The 13,365-nt window shown below is 37.6% G+C and overlaps 1 protein-coding gene and 1 long non-coding RNA gene across 2 annotated transcripts in view; one reads left to right on the top strand and one right to left on the bottom strand.

The window, feature by feature from the left end:
* Positions 1-13,365, bottom strand: part of ric1 (RIC1 homolog, RAB6A GEF complex partner 1) — a 176,825-nt gene that overhangs the window by 82,885 nt on the left and 80,575 nt on the right. The window lies entirely within an intron of this gene.
* Positions 1-13,365, top strand: part of LOC120532993 — an 82,723-nt gene that overhangs the window by 64,185 nt on the left and 5,173 nt on the right. The window contains exon 2 of the long non-coding RNA XR_005634418.1: positions 1,771-1,897. This is a non-coding gene — a long non-coding RNA (uncharacterized LOC120532993). The remainder of the gene's footprint in view (positions 1-1,770; positions 1,898-13,365) is intronic.

The following is a 13,365-nucleotide window of genomic DNA, read 5'->3' as shown; positions in this document are numbered from 1 at the left end:
TGTCAAAAAGTAAAACTGTCTATGAATCTTAAGTGAAACAAATGTCTCTTTTTTCTGTTCACAAGGAGAATACAGTTGCCTTAAACATGACCCAATTTATCTTTGGCGCACGTACTTTGCAATTATTTGTCCAATAACATAGCTCCAACATCACACATCACAGTTAGTCCAAGGAAAGCTCTTGGTTGTTGAGGAAAACTGACTTATTTTATATTCTTTTTCACAACTACAACAGTCTAGATCATTAGTACCCTTACTTTCATTTTAAAGCACATGAGGGTGTCAAAGCAGTGTTATCTATTTGTCTATTAACATCATGACTAACCTAAAGGATAAGCTTGGTCCCCCCGACAAGTCAAAGTTATTTTTTCACAAAAATGCTATATACAAGGGCAGCACGGTGGCGCAGTGGTAGTGCTGCTGCCTCGCAGTTAGGAGACATGGGTTCACTTCCCGGGTCCTCCCTGCGTGGAGTTTGCATGTCCTCCCCGTGTCTGCGTGGGTTTCCTCCCACAGTCCAAAGACATGCAGGTTAGGTGGACTGGCGATTCTAAATTGGCCCTAGTGTGTGCTTGGTGTGTTTGTGTGTGTCCGGAGGTGGGTTGGCCTTGTGTTGGTTGGGATTGGCTTCAGCAGACCCCCGTGACCCTGTGTTCGGATTCAGCGGGTTGGAAAATGGATGGATGGATGCTATATACAGTATCTCACAAAAGTGAGTACATCTCTGACATTTTTGTAAATATTTTATTATATCTTTTCATGGGACAACACTAAAGATATGACACTTTGATACAATGTAAAGTAGTCAGTGTACAGATTGTATAAAAGTGTACATTTGCTGTTCTCTCAAAATAATTTAACGAACAGCCATTAATGTCTAAACCGCTGGCAACAAAAGTGAGTACACCCTTAAGTAATTATACATACACTGTAAAAAAGTTTTAACTTCAAAACACAATTTCATGAGGTAAATGTATATATGCCACATTAGTGAAGTAATAACTTTGACATAAAAAAAAACAAAAAAAAAAAAACACTGACTTTATCCTTTAAGCAGTATTCAGCATTGTTTTGTTCGCACCTGCTTGAACAATATCAGAAAAAAGAATGGTTTCTTTTGCTTTGAGGTACATCGAGGGAGTTATAGGCTTTGGAGTAAACTCATGATGCAGTGTTATGGAATGAGCTTTCCTGGTATACTTGTGTAGGCTACTTCTAATTTCTCAGCAAAAAAAAAAAAATCCTTTTGTACTTTCCTAATTTACAAAGAAATCTATCTGTGCAGCACCCCGCTATAAGAATATTACACATTTCTAGCAATATTTTCATTAAATGTTCATTTCAAGTGACAATGGGTTTCTGCTTAACACAGTTGCCAGTTTACATTTTGGGAAAGTACAATACCCACGTTGACATAGACATTTGTGTAGTATGCACCAAGTCCATGCATGTATTATGAAAGGGACTGAGTCATGTATCCGCAGTCTCTATAGTGGTTTATTAATCAAGCTTGTGTGGTTTTATCGGCTTGAAGTGCTTTTTTTCCAACTTGACAAAACATAGCATTTGGAATTAAATGTAAACCTCTGAGTGTAAGACAGGTAGCAAATGAACTTTATGACTGATGTGGTAGGCGGTCACTGACTCATCATCTTGCAGGATGTAAGAGAGTATTACTCAGTATGAAGTCAGCAGAATAATAAAAACAAACATTCTGCCATACTTTGTGTCCTGCCTTGTTTTACATTACCTTTATCCTCTTTGTTGCAGGCTTTCTACAGGGCGAATTTGTTGTCTTTTACACAGAGAAGATTGATTTCTGGCAAAAGCATGACACTGAGTGTATGCAGAGCTGCAAGGAGGAAGGATATGCATGGACTTTGAATCCATGGTATAGGTAATACATGTTCAGATTGTAGAAGAAAATAATACAGTTTAGAAATAGACAATAACAGAAACATATACAGATGAGAACTACAGCATAGAAGAAAAATGCAGAAAAACACAACCTTGTATTCCAAAATGTCTGTCAGCTTTCTGAGAACAACAGAGGGCAACTGATAAATGGTTCAAAAAGAAAGTGATAAGTAATATACTGCAATACGTTTATCGGAGCCTTTAAGTTACTTTGTCCTCTCACCTCTTACTTTGAATAGCCTGGACAGAAATTTTAAATATTTTAGGTACGCACCAAATTACAGTACTAATGTTTAAGTTGCTCTGAAAAAAACATAAGCCACGTAAGCAAAGTTTTAGTTATTTTGATTTTTACTTAATTCATTTTTCCAAAATTGGTTGTAACAATACTGTGTTGTTTGCCTATTGTGGAAGCATAAGCCATTACACAGAAACTAACCCTGATCACCAGTCAATAGCAGAGTCCACACAGAGATGTGGACATATACATCCCAATAGGACCAGTTTTGAAATGACAAGTAACATTAACATATTCAATGGATGTGTAAGGAAACTCATGTGGACATGGGGAGAATATAAAAACTCAACACCTACATTGCCTGGGGAAAATATGGTAACTGATAACTGAAGTAGTGGAAGTGACTGAATGTTACCTAAACTAGCTGTCAACAAAGGGTTTTCTCAAATTATGAATTAAAACAGATGCAGTTTTATCCAATTTTTATACTTGTGTTTTTTTGGAATGTTCATTTTATTCTGATACAAATATGATTTGGAAAAACAATTAAGCATTGTGAAGATTTTTTTTTTCATTGCACAACATAGCCTTTATCATCAGGGGACAAGCTATAGTCAATATAGGTGGATGCATCTAAGGTATAGTGACTTCCAGACTACGATACTTAGTGCCCTCTGCTGCATATAATCCAAATCTGACACAAACAGGAGCCATTATCAGCTCCATTCCTGTTCATCCTGTACAACCCAAACAATGACCCATATCATCTGCAGAAACTCCATTATAATACAATATAACAGAAACAGTGCGCTGCATCAGGCAAGGCAGGAGGATAAGTGACTCCATTATAATACAATATGACAGAAATAGTGGGCTGCATCAGGCAAGACAGGAGGATAAGTATTGTACTTTGGTGGAGTGGTAGAAAACAATCAGCTGTAGCTCAGCACTCTGTTACATAAAAGTGATGGTGGTAGATTTTAATAGGTCCATTTTCTGTCACTACTAATGGAGTAACGATGTGGCTCTATAGATGTAAAGAATCCACAAGTACCTGTGGAAGCATCTGGATAACAGGCTCTGCGCTGAGGCTATGTACAACAAAGAGTCTGAGTCACCACTATTCTGGAGAGGGCTCAGGACCTTCTTACTATGCATCCTCTATTACTGATAATTTTACTCCTCTGCTCGATACATTTCTACTTTCAAAAGAAGAGAGTCAAGTGTGCTGGGAAAAAATATATAAATCCTTTAAGCTCTCAAACAGAGACAGCAAAATTAATAAATGTTCTGGAATGTGCAGATATTCTTTTGGGATTGTACGTATAGCTCATCTTCAAATTATTTTCATGTGTTACAAGCTGACGCACCATTTACACACATTGGCTATGAATCAACAGCTTAAGGGGGATCAAAATTTAAGAAAATATTCAAATCACTAAAACAACAAATATTCAAATATTTCAAAGTATGCAGGTTAACTTTATACTGATAATTTAGTTTAAACCATTGTATGGGTTGTTTTACAGAATCTACAAGAAATGCATACTTCAGCTGTACAAGGTAATTAATAAGGAAAGTGTGAATTTCTTTAACTATACTTTCATTAAAAGGTACACAAGTACTATTAGTCACTACAAAATCAAAGAAGTCAGAAATTCAATTATTTCCTTAAAGTCCTGGATACAAAGCGCACTGTTGCATACTGTCAGCCACAATTGGTTTTCATGGATAACAGGCAATCATTATTCAAAACGACTTCAAGAAAGATCTGGGTAAACTCTAATTTAAACCACAAACACTGTGACCACAATCTAATACTGCAAAGTGCTGCTTTAGGAGACCAAGCCTTTTCTCTGCACCTGAACTTCACCAAAGCTATTATATTTTCAAGTTTTTACTTTTTATACCAATCACAGCATGGCTTACAATTTTTTCTGAAAGGCTAATGAGATTGTTTGTAAAGGTTCACTAACTGAAAATGGCACAGCATAATATGTTACCTTTTATTTCCCTTTAAAATTTCTTTTAATTGCCTTACTGCATTGTTGCCCAATAAGCTTATGTATTTGCATAGCCCTTTTACTGTGTTACACCTGATTCCTGAGTAGTGTTCATCAGTGAAATTTGCCAAGGCAGGATTGATGTCCTCATGAGTCTTCACACCACCTTCTTTCATTTGCTGAGCAGCTGTGCTGTTCAAAGTACCTCTTTTTAAGATTAAGGTATTTAATAGCCATGCGCTTGGTTTTACGAAAATATAGGAGCTACATCATACAAAAACGGACACAGGAGGCACAATTGAACAAGACCGGAAACAAGGAGATAGTGCACAGACAAAGTACACATTAACAAATACATATACACACACACATTATTTTTATATATATATATATATATATATATATATATATATATATATATATATATATATATATATATATATATATATATATATATATATATATATAAAACACATACATACACACTTTGTATTCAGAGCATAGCATCAAGTCAATGAAAGTTCTGGCATATTGATATTGTTAGTTATGTGGCAGAGGGGGTTGTTAATCATTTTCAGCTACTTTGGTGTTAATGAAATTAACAACACGTGTACTACATGAGCAACAATGAGAAGGCCCCCAAAACAGGGATGATTGAACAGGTGGAAGCCACTTTTTTTCCTTCCTCATCTTTTCTGACTGTTTTTCACTAGTTTTGCCTTTGGCTGCGGTCAGTGTCACTACGGGTAGCATGACCTCTTCTCCAGGATGGCACATCAATATGTGTCATTGCCAGAAAGTTTGCTGCGTCTCCCAGCACATTCTCAAGGGAATGGAGGAGATTCCAGGAGATAGGCAGTTACCCTAGGAGAGCTGGGCAGGACCACAGAAGGTCCTTAACCCATCAGGAGGGCCAGTATCTGCTCCTTAGGACAAGGAGTAACAGGATGAGCACTGCCAGAGCCCTACAAAATGACCCCCAGCAGGCCAAATAATCAGAAACAGTTTGTATGTACTGTACCCTTATAGAGCTGGAAGGGTAATAAGTTTTGTTTGGAGTACACCTGGCGGGCTAGGGCAGAAAAATGGTAAGACACCAGCAACAGAACACAATTATAAGTACAATCGGACATTTCTAGATAAGATGTACATCGCTGGATACCTGTACTACCCCCAGATATATGATACCACTTTTGTGCCATTGGAACTCAGCTCCTCATGGCTAATGTCCATATGTAATTATCCATGTGCTGTAGATCCCACACAAATCAAGCCTTAAAGTAGCCCTCCCTCTCCAGGTGCACCTCCCCTCATCAGAAAGCACAGGACATGCTGTGAAATATTAAAAATGTAGATTTTATTACCATTTACATTTATTTCTTCTTGATAAAAGAAGTGTGAAGCATCTGCACACATACATATGAAACAAAAAAAGAAGTGGCCACTACGTTGCAGCTGTGACTTCAAACAATGGAATAAGCTAGTCCCACGCGCTGCTGCATGGTATGGCCAATGTGTGCACCAAGAGTGGAACTATATGAGTGTAATGATCTATATCTCATTTACTTATTGCTAGGTTGTGGCCTTTTGTTGAACTTGTTTGTGGTATGCATTACCTCTGCGTCTTTTGTTGTTTGAGGCACAGTGGTGCAGTGGATTGCACTGTTGTCTCAGAGCTCACATTACATATTTGGCTACAATCTTCAGTCCAGCATAGCTGGCAGACTTTTCTCTAGCCACCAGGGACAATTAAGACCATTTCACTATTATAATTCACTCAAAACTAGTTCAGTTCCTCCTTCCTCTTTGACTTTAATGCATTTCGCTAAGATTGGCAAATACTGCAAACATTTCTGTGATTTTGCAAAACTCATGGCACTCAAGTGAACCCCATAATGTTCACTCATCACTATTGATGAGTACTGAACTTTTCCTAGCTTTACTAAAGACTCTTGAGTAGGGTTGATAAACAGTGAATATGCAAGCATTTAAAACGGGTCTTGTCTGAAGTCTCTGAAACATGAGAGAAACCAGAAATAGCTACATTTGTACTCAGTAATATACTGCATGTAACATGTATGAACATGTGTTTTATGATATAAAAAATAACAGCTGTGGACTTGAACCCGGACACACACAGACGGAAGTCCCGGACACACACAGACGGACATCGTTGGCTCCACCACACACTGTTTATTTACAATATTTACAATAAGTCACGTGCACCACAAACCCCAATGTCCAGGCCTCACAGTCTCAATGCCTCTCTCCTGGCCGCCTCCAGTCCTCTCTCCAGCTCCATCTCTCTTCTACCCGACTTCCGCTCTCGACTGAAGGGAGGCGGCCCCTTAAATAGGAACCCAGATGGGCTCCAGCTTTTTCCCGGCACTCCTCTGTAAACACAACCTAAGTGTGGTGGAAGTGCCGGCTGTGCACCCGGAAGCCGTCTGGGTGTCCCCTGTCGTCTTCCCCCCAGCACTTCCTGGTGTGGCGGAAGTGCTGGGCTCCAGGGATATTCAGGCACCGGGGCGCCGCCTGGCAGTGGCCACGGGTCCCTACAGGGCCCGAGGCCCCCAACGTAACCAGGGCGGACGCCCCCTCGCGGTCTGGAGAAGGCACAAGCCACACAGCATTACTTTATTTCATTCCTAAGTGCTGAGTCAATCAGTGATGAAGCTTCTACAATCATATACATTTCACAACATATGAGCATATTCAGAAAATAATAACTCTTTTTTAAAACTCTTTCTTAAAAGACACCATTATTGTGGCACTGCATTTCACAACATGGCAAAGAAAGCTTCACAGAGGTAACAAATCTCTTAGAGGATGTATTATTAATAGCTAATCAAGAATCCATCAATACTGTTTGGCAGTTTGTACTCTGCTTATTACTTTACCACAAAATGCTTTGTGCAGCTCTTTGTTTTTATTGTTTGCTGTCATATCAAATGTTTTAACAAAATCACTGAATAATTTCTCCACAATGTTATACTAATTTATCTATAACATCAACAGTCAAGTACTGAGAGGGAAAGCACAAATACAGTATAAGGGAAAAATTATTAAACAATCTGTTTGCAGAAAGACGTTATAAATCCTGGAGGTCACCAATTACTAATTAATGCTATGACACTAAATACTATAATTAAATGCGTTCCTATGGTTCACCTCTAAAGATACCATTAACCAAACTTTATAATGTTACCATTGTTCGCAGTAATTCATTGTTGTACAGATTGAGAGATTTAAAACAAAATTATTGTAATGCTATTATCTGTAATTACAGTGGTGTGAAAAACTATTTGCCCCCTTCCTGATTTCTTATTCTTTTGCATGTTTGTCACACAAAATGTTTCTGATCATCAAACACATTTAACCATTAGTCAAATATAACACAAGTAAACACAAAATGCAGTTTTTAAATGATGGTTTTTATTATTTAGGGAGAAAAAAAAAAAATCCAAACCTACATGGCCCTGTGTGTAAAAGTAATTGCCCCCTGAACCTAATAACTGGTTGGGCCACCCTTAGCAACAATAACTGCAATCAAGCATTTGCCATAACTTGCAATGAGTCTTTTACAGCGCTCTGGAGGAATTTTGGCCCACTCATCTTTGCAGAATTGTTGTAATTTAGCTTTATTTGAGGGTTTTCTAGCATGAACCGCCTTTTTAAGGTCATGCCATAGCATCTCAATTGGATTCAGGTCAGGACGTTGACTAGGCCACTCCAAAGTCTTCATTTTGTTTTTCTTCAGCCATTCGGAGGTGGATTTGCTGGTGTGTTTTGGGTCATTGTCCTGTTGCAGCACCCAAGATCGCTTCAGCTTGAGTTGACGAACAGATGGCCGGACATTTTCCTTCAGGATTTTTTGGTAGACAGTAGAATTCATGGTTCCATCTATCACAGCAAGCCTTCCAGGTCCTGAAGCAACAAAACAACCCCAGACCATCACACTACCACCACCATATTTTACTGTTGGTATGATGTTCTTTTCTGAAATGCTGTGTTCCTTTTATGCCAGATGTAATGGGACATTTGCCTTCCAAAAGTTCAACTTTTGTCTCATCAGTCCACAAGGTATTTTCCCAAAAGTCTTGGCAATCATTGAGATGTTTCTTAGCAAAATTGAGACGAGCCCTAATGTTCTTTTGCTTAACAGTGGTTTGCGTCTTGGAAATCTGCCATGCAGGCCGTTTTTGCCCAGTCTCTTTCTTATGGTGGAGTCGTGAACACTGACCTTAATTGAGGCAAGTGAGGCCTGCAGTTCTCTAGACGTTGTCTTTGGGTCTTTTGTGACCTCTTGGATGAGTCGTCTCTGTGCTCTTGGGGTAATTTTGGTCGGCCGGCCACTCCTGGGAAGGTTCACCACTGTTCCATGTTTTTGCCATTTGTGGATAATGGCTCTCACTGTGGTTCGCTGGAGTCCCAAAGCTTTAGAAATGGCTTTATAAGCTTTACCAGACTGATAGATCTCAATTACTTCTGTTCTCATTTGTTCCTGAATTTCTTTGGATCTTGGCATGATGTCTAGCTTTTGAGGTGCTTTTGGTCTACTTCTCTGTGTCAGGCAGCTCCTATTTAAGTGATTTCTTGATTGAAACAGGTGTGGCAGTAATCAGGCCTGGGGGTGGCTACGGAAATTGAACTCAGGTGTGATACACCACAGTTAGGTTATTTTTTAACAAGGGGGCAATTACTTTTTCACACATGGCCATGTAGGTTTGGATTTTTTCTCCTAAATAATAAAACCATCATTTAAAAACTGCATTTTGTGTTTACTTGTGTTATATTTGACTAATGGTTAAATGTGTTTGATGATCAGAAACATTTTGTGTGACAAACATGCAAAAGAATAAGAAATCAGGAAGGGGGCAAATAGTTTTTCACACCACTGTATGCTCACTTGAGAGCAAATCATCAGTATAGACTTTGAATGGAGAGGCAAGGCACTAGTATAGCTAGGTGGTTACAGGCGATTTCGTGATTTCAACTAGAGTTCTGGCTACTGCAATAGTATTAACTGGCTACTTTTTCTGGGGGTTAAAGGTATTTTAACTATCAGCTGAATACAGTGCAATATTGATTTATCTAATCCACACCTATTTTCCTTCCAATCCTCCTGGCCGATCAAAATTCACAGGCTTAGAGCTCATTGTTCCACAAGTGAGGTACACTAGCTGGTCAGCTTTTGAATGCGAGTTGAATTTGACTTTTGAGTTTCTTGCAAAATTAAGCCAATTGTCTTTAAACAAACAAGGGGAGCATCTTTTAAGTCTAAGAATTGCCTAACATAGAAAAGTTGTTGTTCTCTGAACAATTAGACTAATGAATACTGGCTTTGAATTTCAGTGTGGGAAATGTGCCAATTATTTAAATAACCCGCATGGTTTAACTTATTAAAGCAGGAAATTCCTACTGCTCTTTAATGGCAAAAAAGGCTTTTGGTATATCCATTTTAATCCCATTATCGTATTAAATCAGAAATAAAAATATGCAACAAAATGATGTGACCAATTACTAAAACTTGCAACTGTTTAAACTTGTAGTGTCAAGCATTTAAATAAAGGAACTAAAAAGGATAGAGTAAGAATAAACATGTACATAGCTGACAGGGCTGCAGTTGTCTGTTGAACAATCCATGAATTTTCTAACCAGCTTTTTCAGCTTACCTTCACAGCAAGCAGATGCCTAATCTGGCTGTACTAGGTGTGGAAAGTAAAAATTGAGACACATTCAAAACCATTTGGTTATCTCTGCACCTGTCACTGCGCAATATATTAATTCCAAAATACTTAAAAACCTTCATATTGCTCAGACGTTCAGGTGTATCAACTCTTATCTGAAGTATGAGGCAAATCTAATGACATGACATGTGAAATGCACTAATGGAAGCACACAATTGTAGAGATGCATAGTTCATAGGGCTACTAAAACAGCATATGTTATTGCTGAAAAGGAGCCAGCAAATATTAAATGTGTGCCATTTGCTAGGGTTCATTAATTCAACAACTAAAAGGTGATGCACGTGTTGAAAGCACATACTACTTTTAAATGGCAGGGGAGTGAATAAGATGGCGCTTATAAGTTACAAGTAACTACTGCAGTTTAGGTCAGTCAAGCCCTATGTACACAAGCTTGATCAATAATGCAGCCTGATCACTTGTATAAGGCACCTTAAAACAAAAAAAAAATGCAGTTTTACAGGAGCTCTTAAATATTCAATTAATCGTAAAAAAGATTTGAAAAATTACAAAAAAAAAAGTTTGTCACATCGGAAATTTTAATTTATTATGTCCATTAAATAAAACAAGTGCATTAATCAGGGACTATTTTAGCAATGAACTTATGTGAACATAAGTCTTACAATAGTAAATAATCCATGATGATATTCTCTATAAAACCTACGATGAACTCCCCAAGCAGGTAAAATCCTCAAATTTGTTGCTACATTGATTTTGGGGGGGGGGAATATTTCCCCTATGCCACAAATTAAATTCTATAACAAGCCTGCTACTTGACTTCTGCTATTACAACTCTATTAAACTTAAATGATGTTAAGCTCTGGTCATTTGTCTGCTAGTCTGGCTTCATTCTGTTCAGATGTTACACTTGCTGTGTGCCAGCAGGTGGCACTAGTGTGTAAACTGTACCACACCAGGACCCTTGGGTCAAAATTTTGGGTCCCATAACAGCAGTCTGTCTTGACCATACGGTCCTAGAGAGCAACTATGCACAATTTAGTCCAGATTGGTCAAAGGGTGTAGGGTTTTATATGGAACAGACAGAGAGACATTCATTCATTCAGTCTTTCATATATTGATAAGCAAATTCTATTGCAAAAACAGATGAACTACACATTTTGTAATTTATTCTGACTGTAAAAAACATGCTAGCAGCTGTTACTAAGAAATATAATTCCAAGAACATTTTTAATTTAAAAAAGGGTACTGTCACAAAAGTCTTCTGTTTCATGTTTGTTAAACACAGTTATGCTATTTCATTAACTCAGCTTCCAAAACAAGTTTAAAAAAAACAAACAAAAACACCATAAGCTTTTATCAGTTTAAAACTACTCCATGCTACAAAAAAGAAAAGAACAAAAGGCAGAGTAAAAATCATAATCACAAGAAATAAAGAATGTAACAAAGAATCTGTTTTATTTTTCTTTTAAAAGTAATCATTTATTCAAAGAAAGGAGGAAAAGAATGCTTTCTTCACAAAGAAAACGCACCAGCAGATAAGCAGCATTATTGAATATGTAAATGAAAATAACAAAACAGGGAGCAAGTGTTTTTGCTCAAGAATAAAAGAAATTTAGAGAAGTAATTTTTGCTCTTAGTTGCAAAAAAACAACATGCTAGTAAGAATCCAACCATGTTAAAAACTCAAGAGGCTACAAGTTCTTCCTGTTTATACAGCTACAAGCAAAATTTCCTGAAGACAATATACTGTGAATCAGTTTAAAAAATATCTGAACATGCCGAGACATCACCTCCAATCATCTTTGACCTAGAAACACAACCGTATGCTGGAGCTTATCACAATTTTTAAAAGCTATACGTAACTGCACTTACAACTTTACTTATGATTAATGAATCTTATAATCAAGCTATCACTAACAAGGAAAAAGTGGATATTAAAATTGAAAAAGAAAAGGAAATACACTTGAGTTATGACAGTATAGTGAGTAAGTTCAAGAAAACATATCTGGCTTTGTGAATCTAATGCATTGTATGATTAAAGTTTTTTTTTTTTTTAATAATCAGCACATGAATGTAAAAATAAAAGTTGAGTCAAAACCTTTATTAGTAAACTATTCTTAATCATAAGGTTGATTATAAATGTAAAAATGAGATTGTCTCCTTTATACCTCAGCTCCCTTCAAGACAATGATGCAAACAGAATTAAAGCTTGGCTGAGCTCATTCACCATTTACAGTACATCTCACTAAGATGCACTGAACTAGGAGTCAGCTGGCACAATTAACTCTTATTCATGTAGTTTCAGTATCTTGACATGGCAAACAATTTAAAAGCAAAATTCTCAGCTGACTTAACAGATCCATAATTTTGCATCCTGGGTGTAAACAGAGGTAATATATGCTGTGTTATACGGGGTGTAGAAAATCCTATGAAAGCATTTTGCTATTTGCAAAGCTGTGTCACTAAATCTAATAGATGGGGAAAGATCATTAAAGGATGCTAGAAAGACTCAGGTTCCTAGAGAAAAAAAAGGCAAAAAACAGGTCCTGGTCATGTTTTTAAAAATACAATGGACAAATGAAACAAATTTTCTGGAAACCGGAAACTACATTTATATACTTTGCTATAAGACAGTGAAACTTGCCAAAACCACAAAGACTTGGTGCACTTTTAATCAATGAAGTCCAGGTGCAACAATGATTGATCAGGGGGAAAAAAGCCTGAATTTAAATATTAGGTCACAGCAAGACAATAGCCAAATTATTTTTTTTTTGCACTCCATAATGACTCTGGTATTACCAGAAGCAAGGGAGATGGCCTCTGTAATGCTGCAAGCAGAATTGTGCCAGAATTGTCAGAAAATATGGATTAAGCCATTTCACTGCATCCTGATTGCAGGCAAGTGTTCCGCAGGCTGGTGGCACAGATGACCATCTAAAGGAGGGATGCCTTTGACTGTAAACCATAAGCTTAGTACCAAAACAATACAAGTGATCTATCTGAGAGATATATGCTTATCATATTGAGGTGGAAACAGGCACATCAGTGAGAAGATAGTGAGAGATTGTCTCTTTGCAGCTGCCTTTAGAGCACAGGAACATTAAGAAATTTGACAAATGAGAGTTTAGTCCATCAAGCTCATTTGTTTAGTTATAAAGCTCAGCTGTCACAACCTCTCAACCAGATCATTCTAAAACGTTGTCAAGGTTTCTGCTTCAACTACATGTCCTGGTAGTGGGCTCCAGATTCCCACAACTCTCTGCATAAAGAACAGCTTCCTGGTTTCAGCCCGAAATGCATTAGAGCAAGGCAACCCTGTTAAAAGCCCTCTGCTAAAACCTTATACATAATCTCACTGTACAGCACGTCAATGCCAGGCCACAAATAGATGTTATAGTCACTAATGTCCAGAGGAATAAATGCTGGTGTGTAACTTGCTGTATCTGTGGATGTTTGCAGTGATCAGTTCTTGCCCATGGAAGTGTGCTATATAAAAGTA

Source organism: Polypterus senegalus, chromosome 7 (assembly GCF_016835505.1).
Source record: "Polypterus senegalus isolate Bchr_013 chromosome 7, ASM1683550v1, whole genome shotgun sequence".
Classification (NCBI taxonomy): domain Eukaryota; kingdom Metazoa; phylum Chordata; class Cladistia; order Polypteriformes; family Polypteridae; genus Polypterus; species Polypterus senegalus.
The sequence above is the reverse complement of the archived record's forward strand: the minus strand, read 5'-3'. Positions and strand labels throughout refer to the sequence as shown.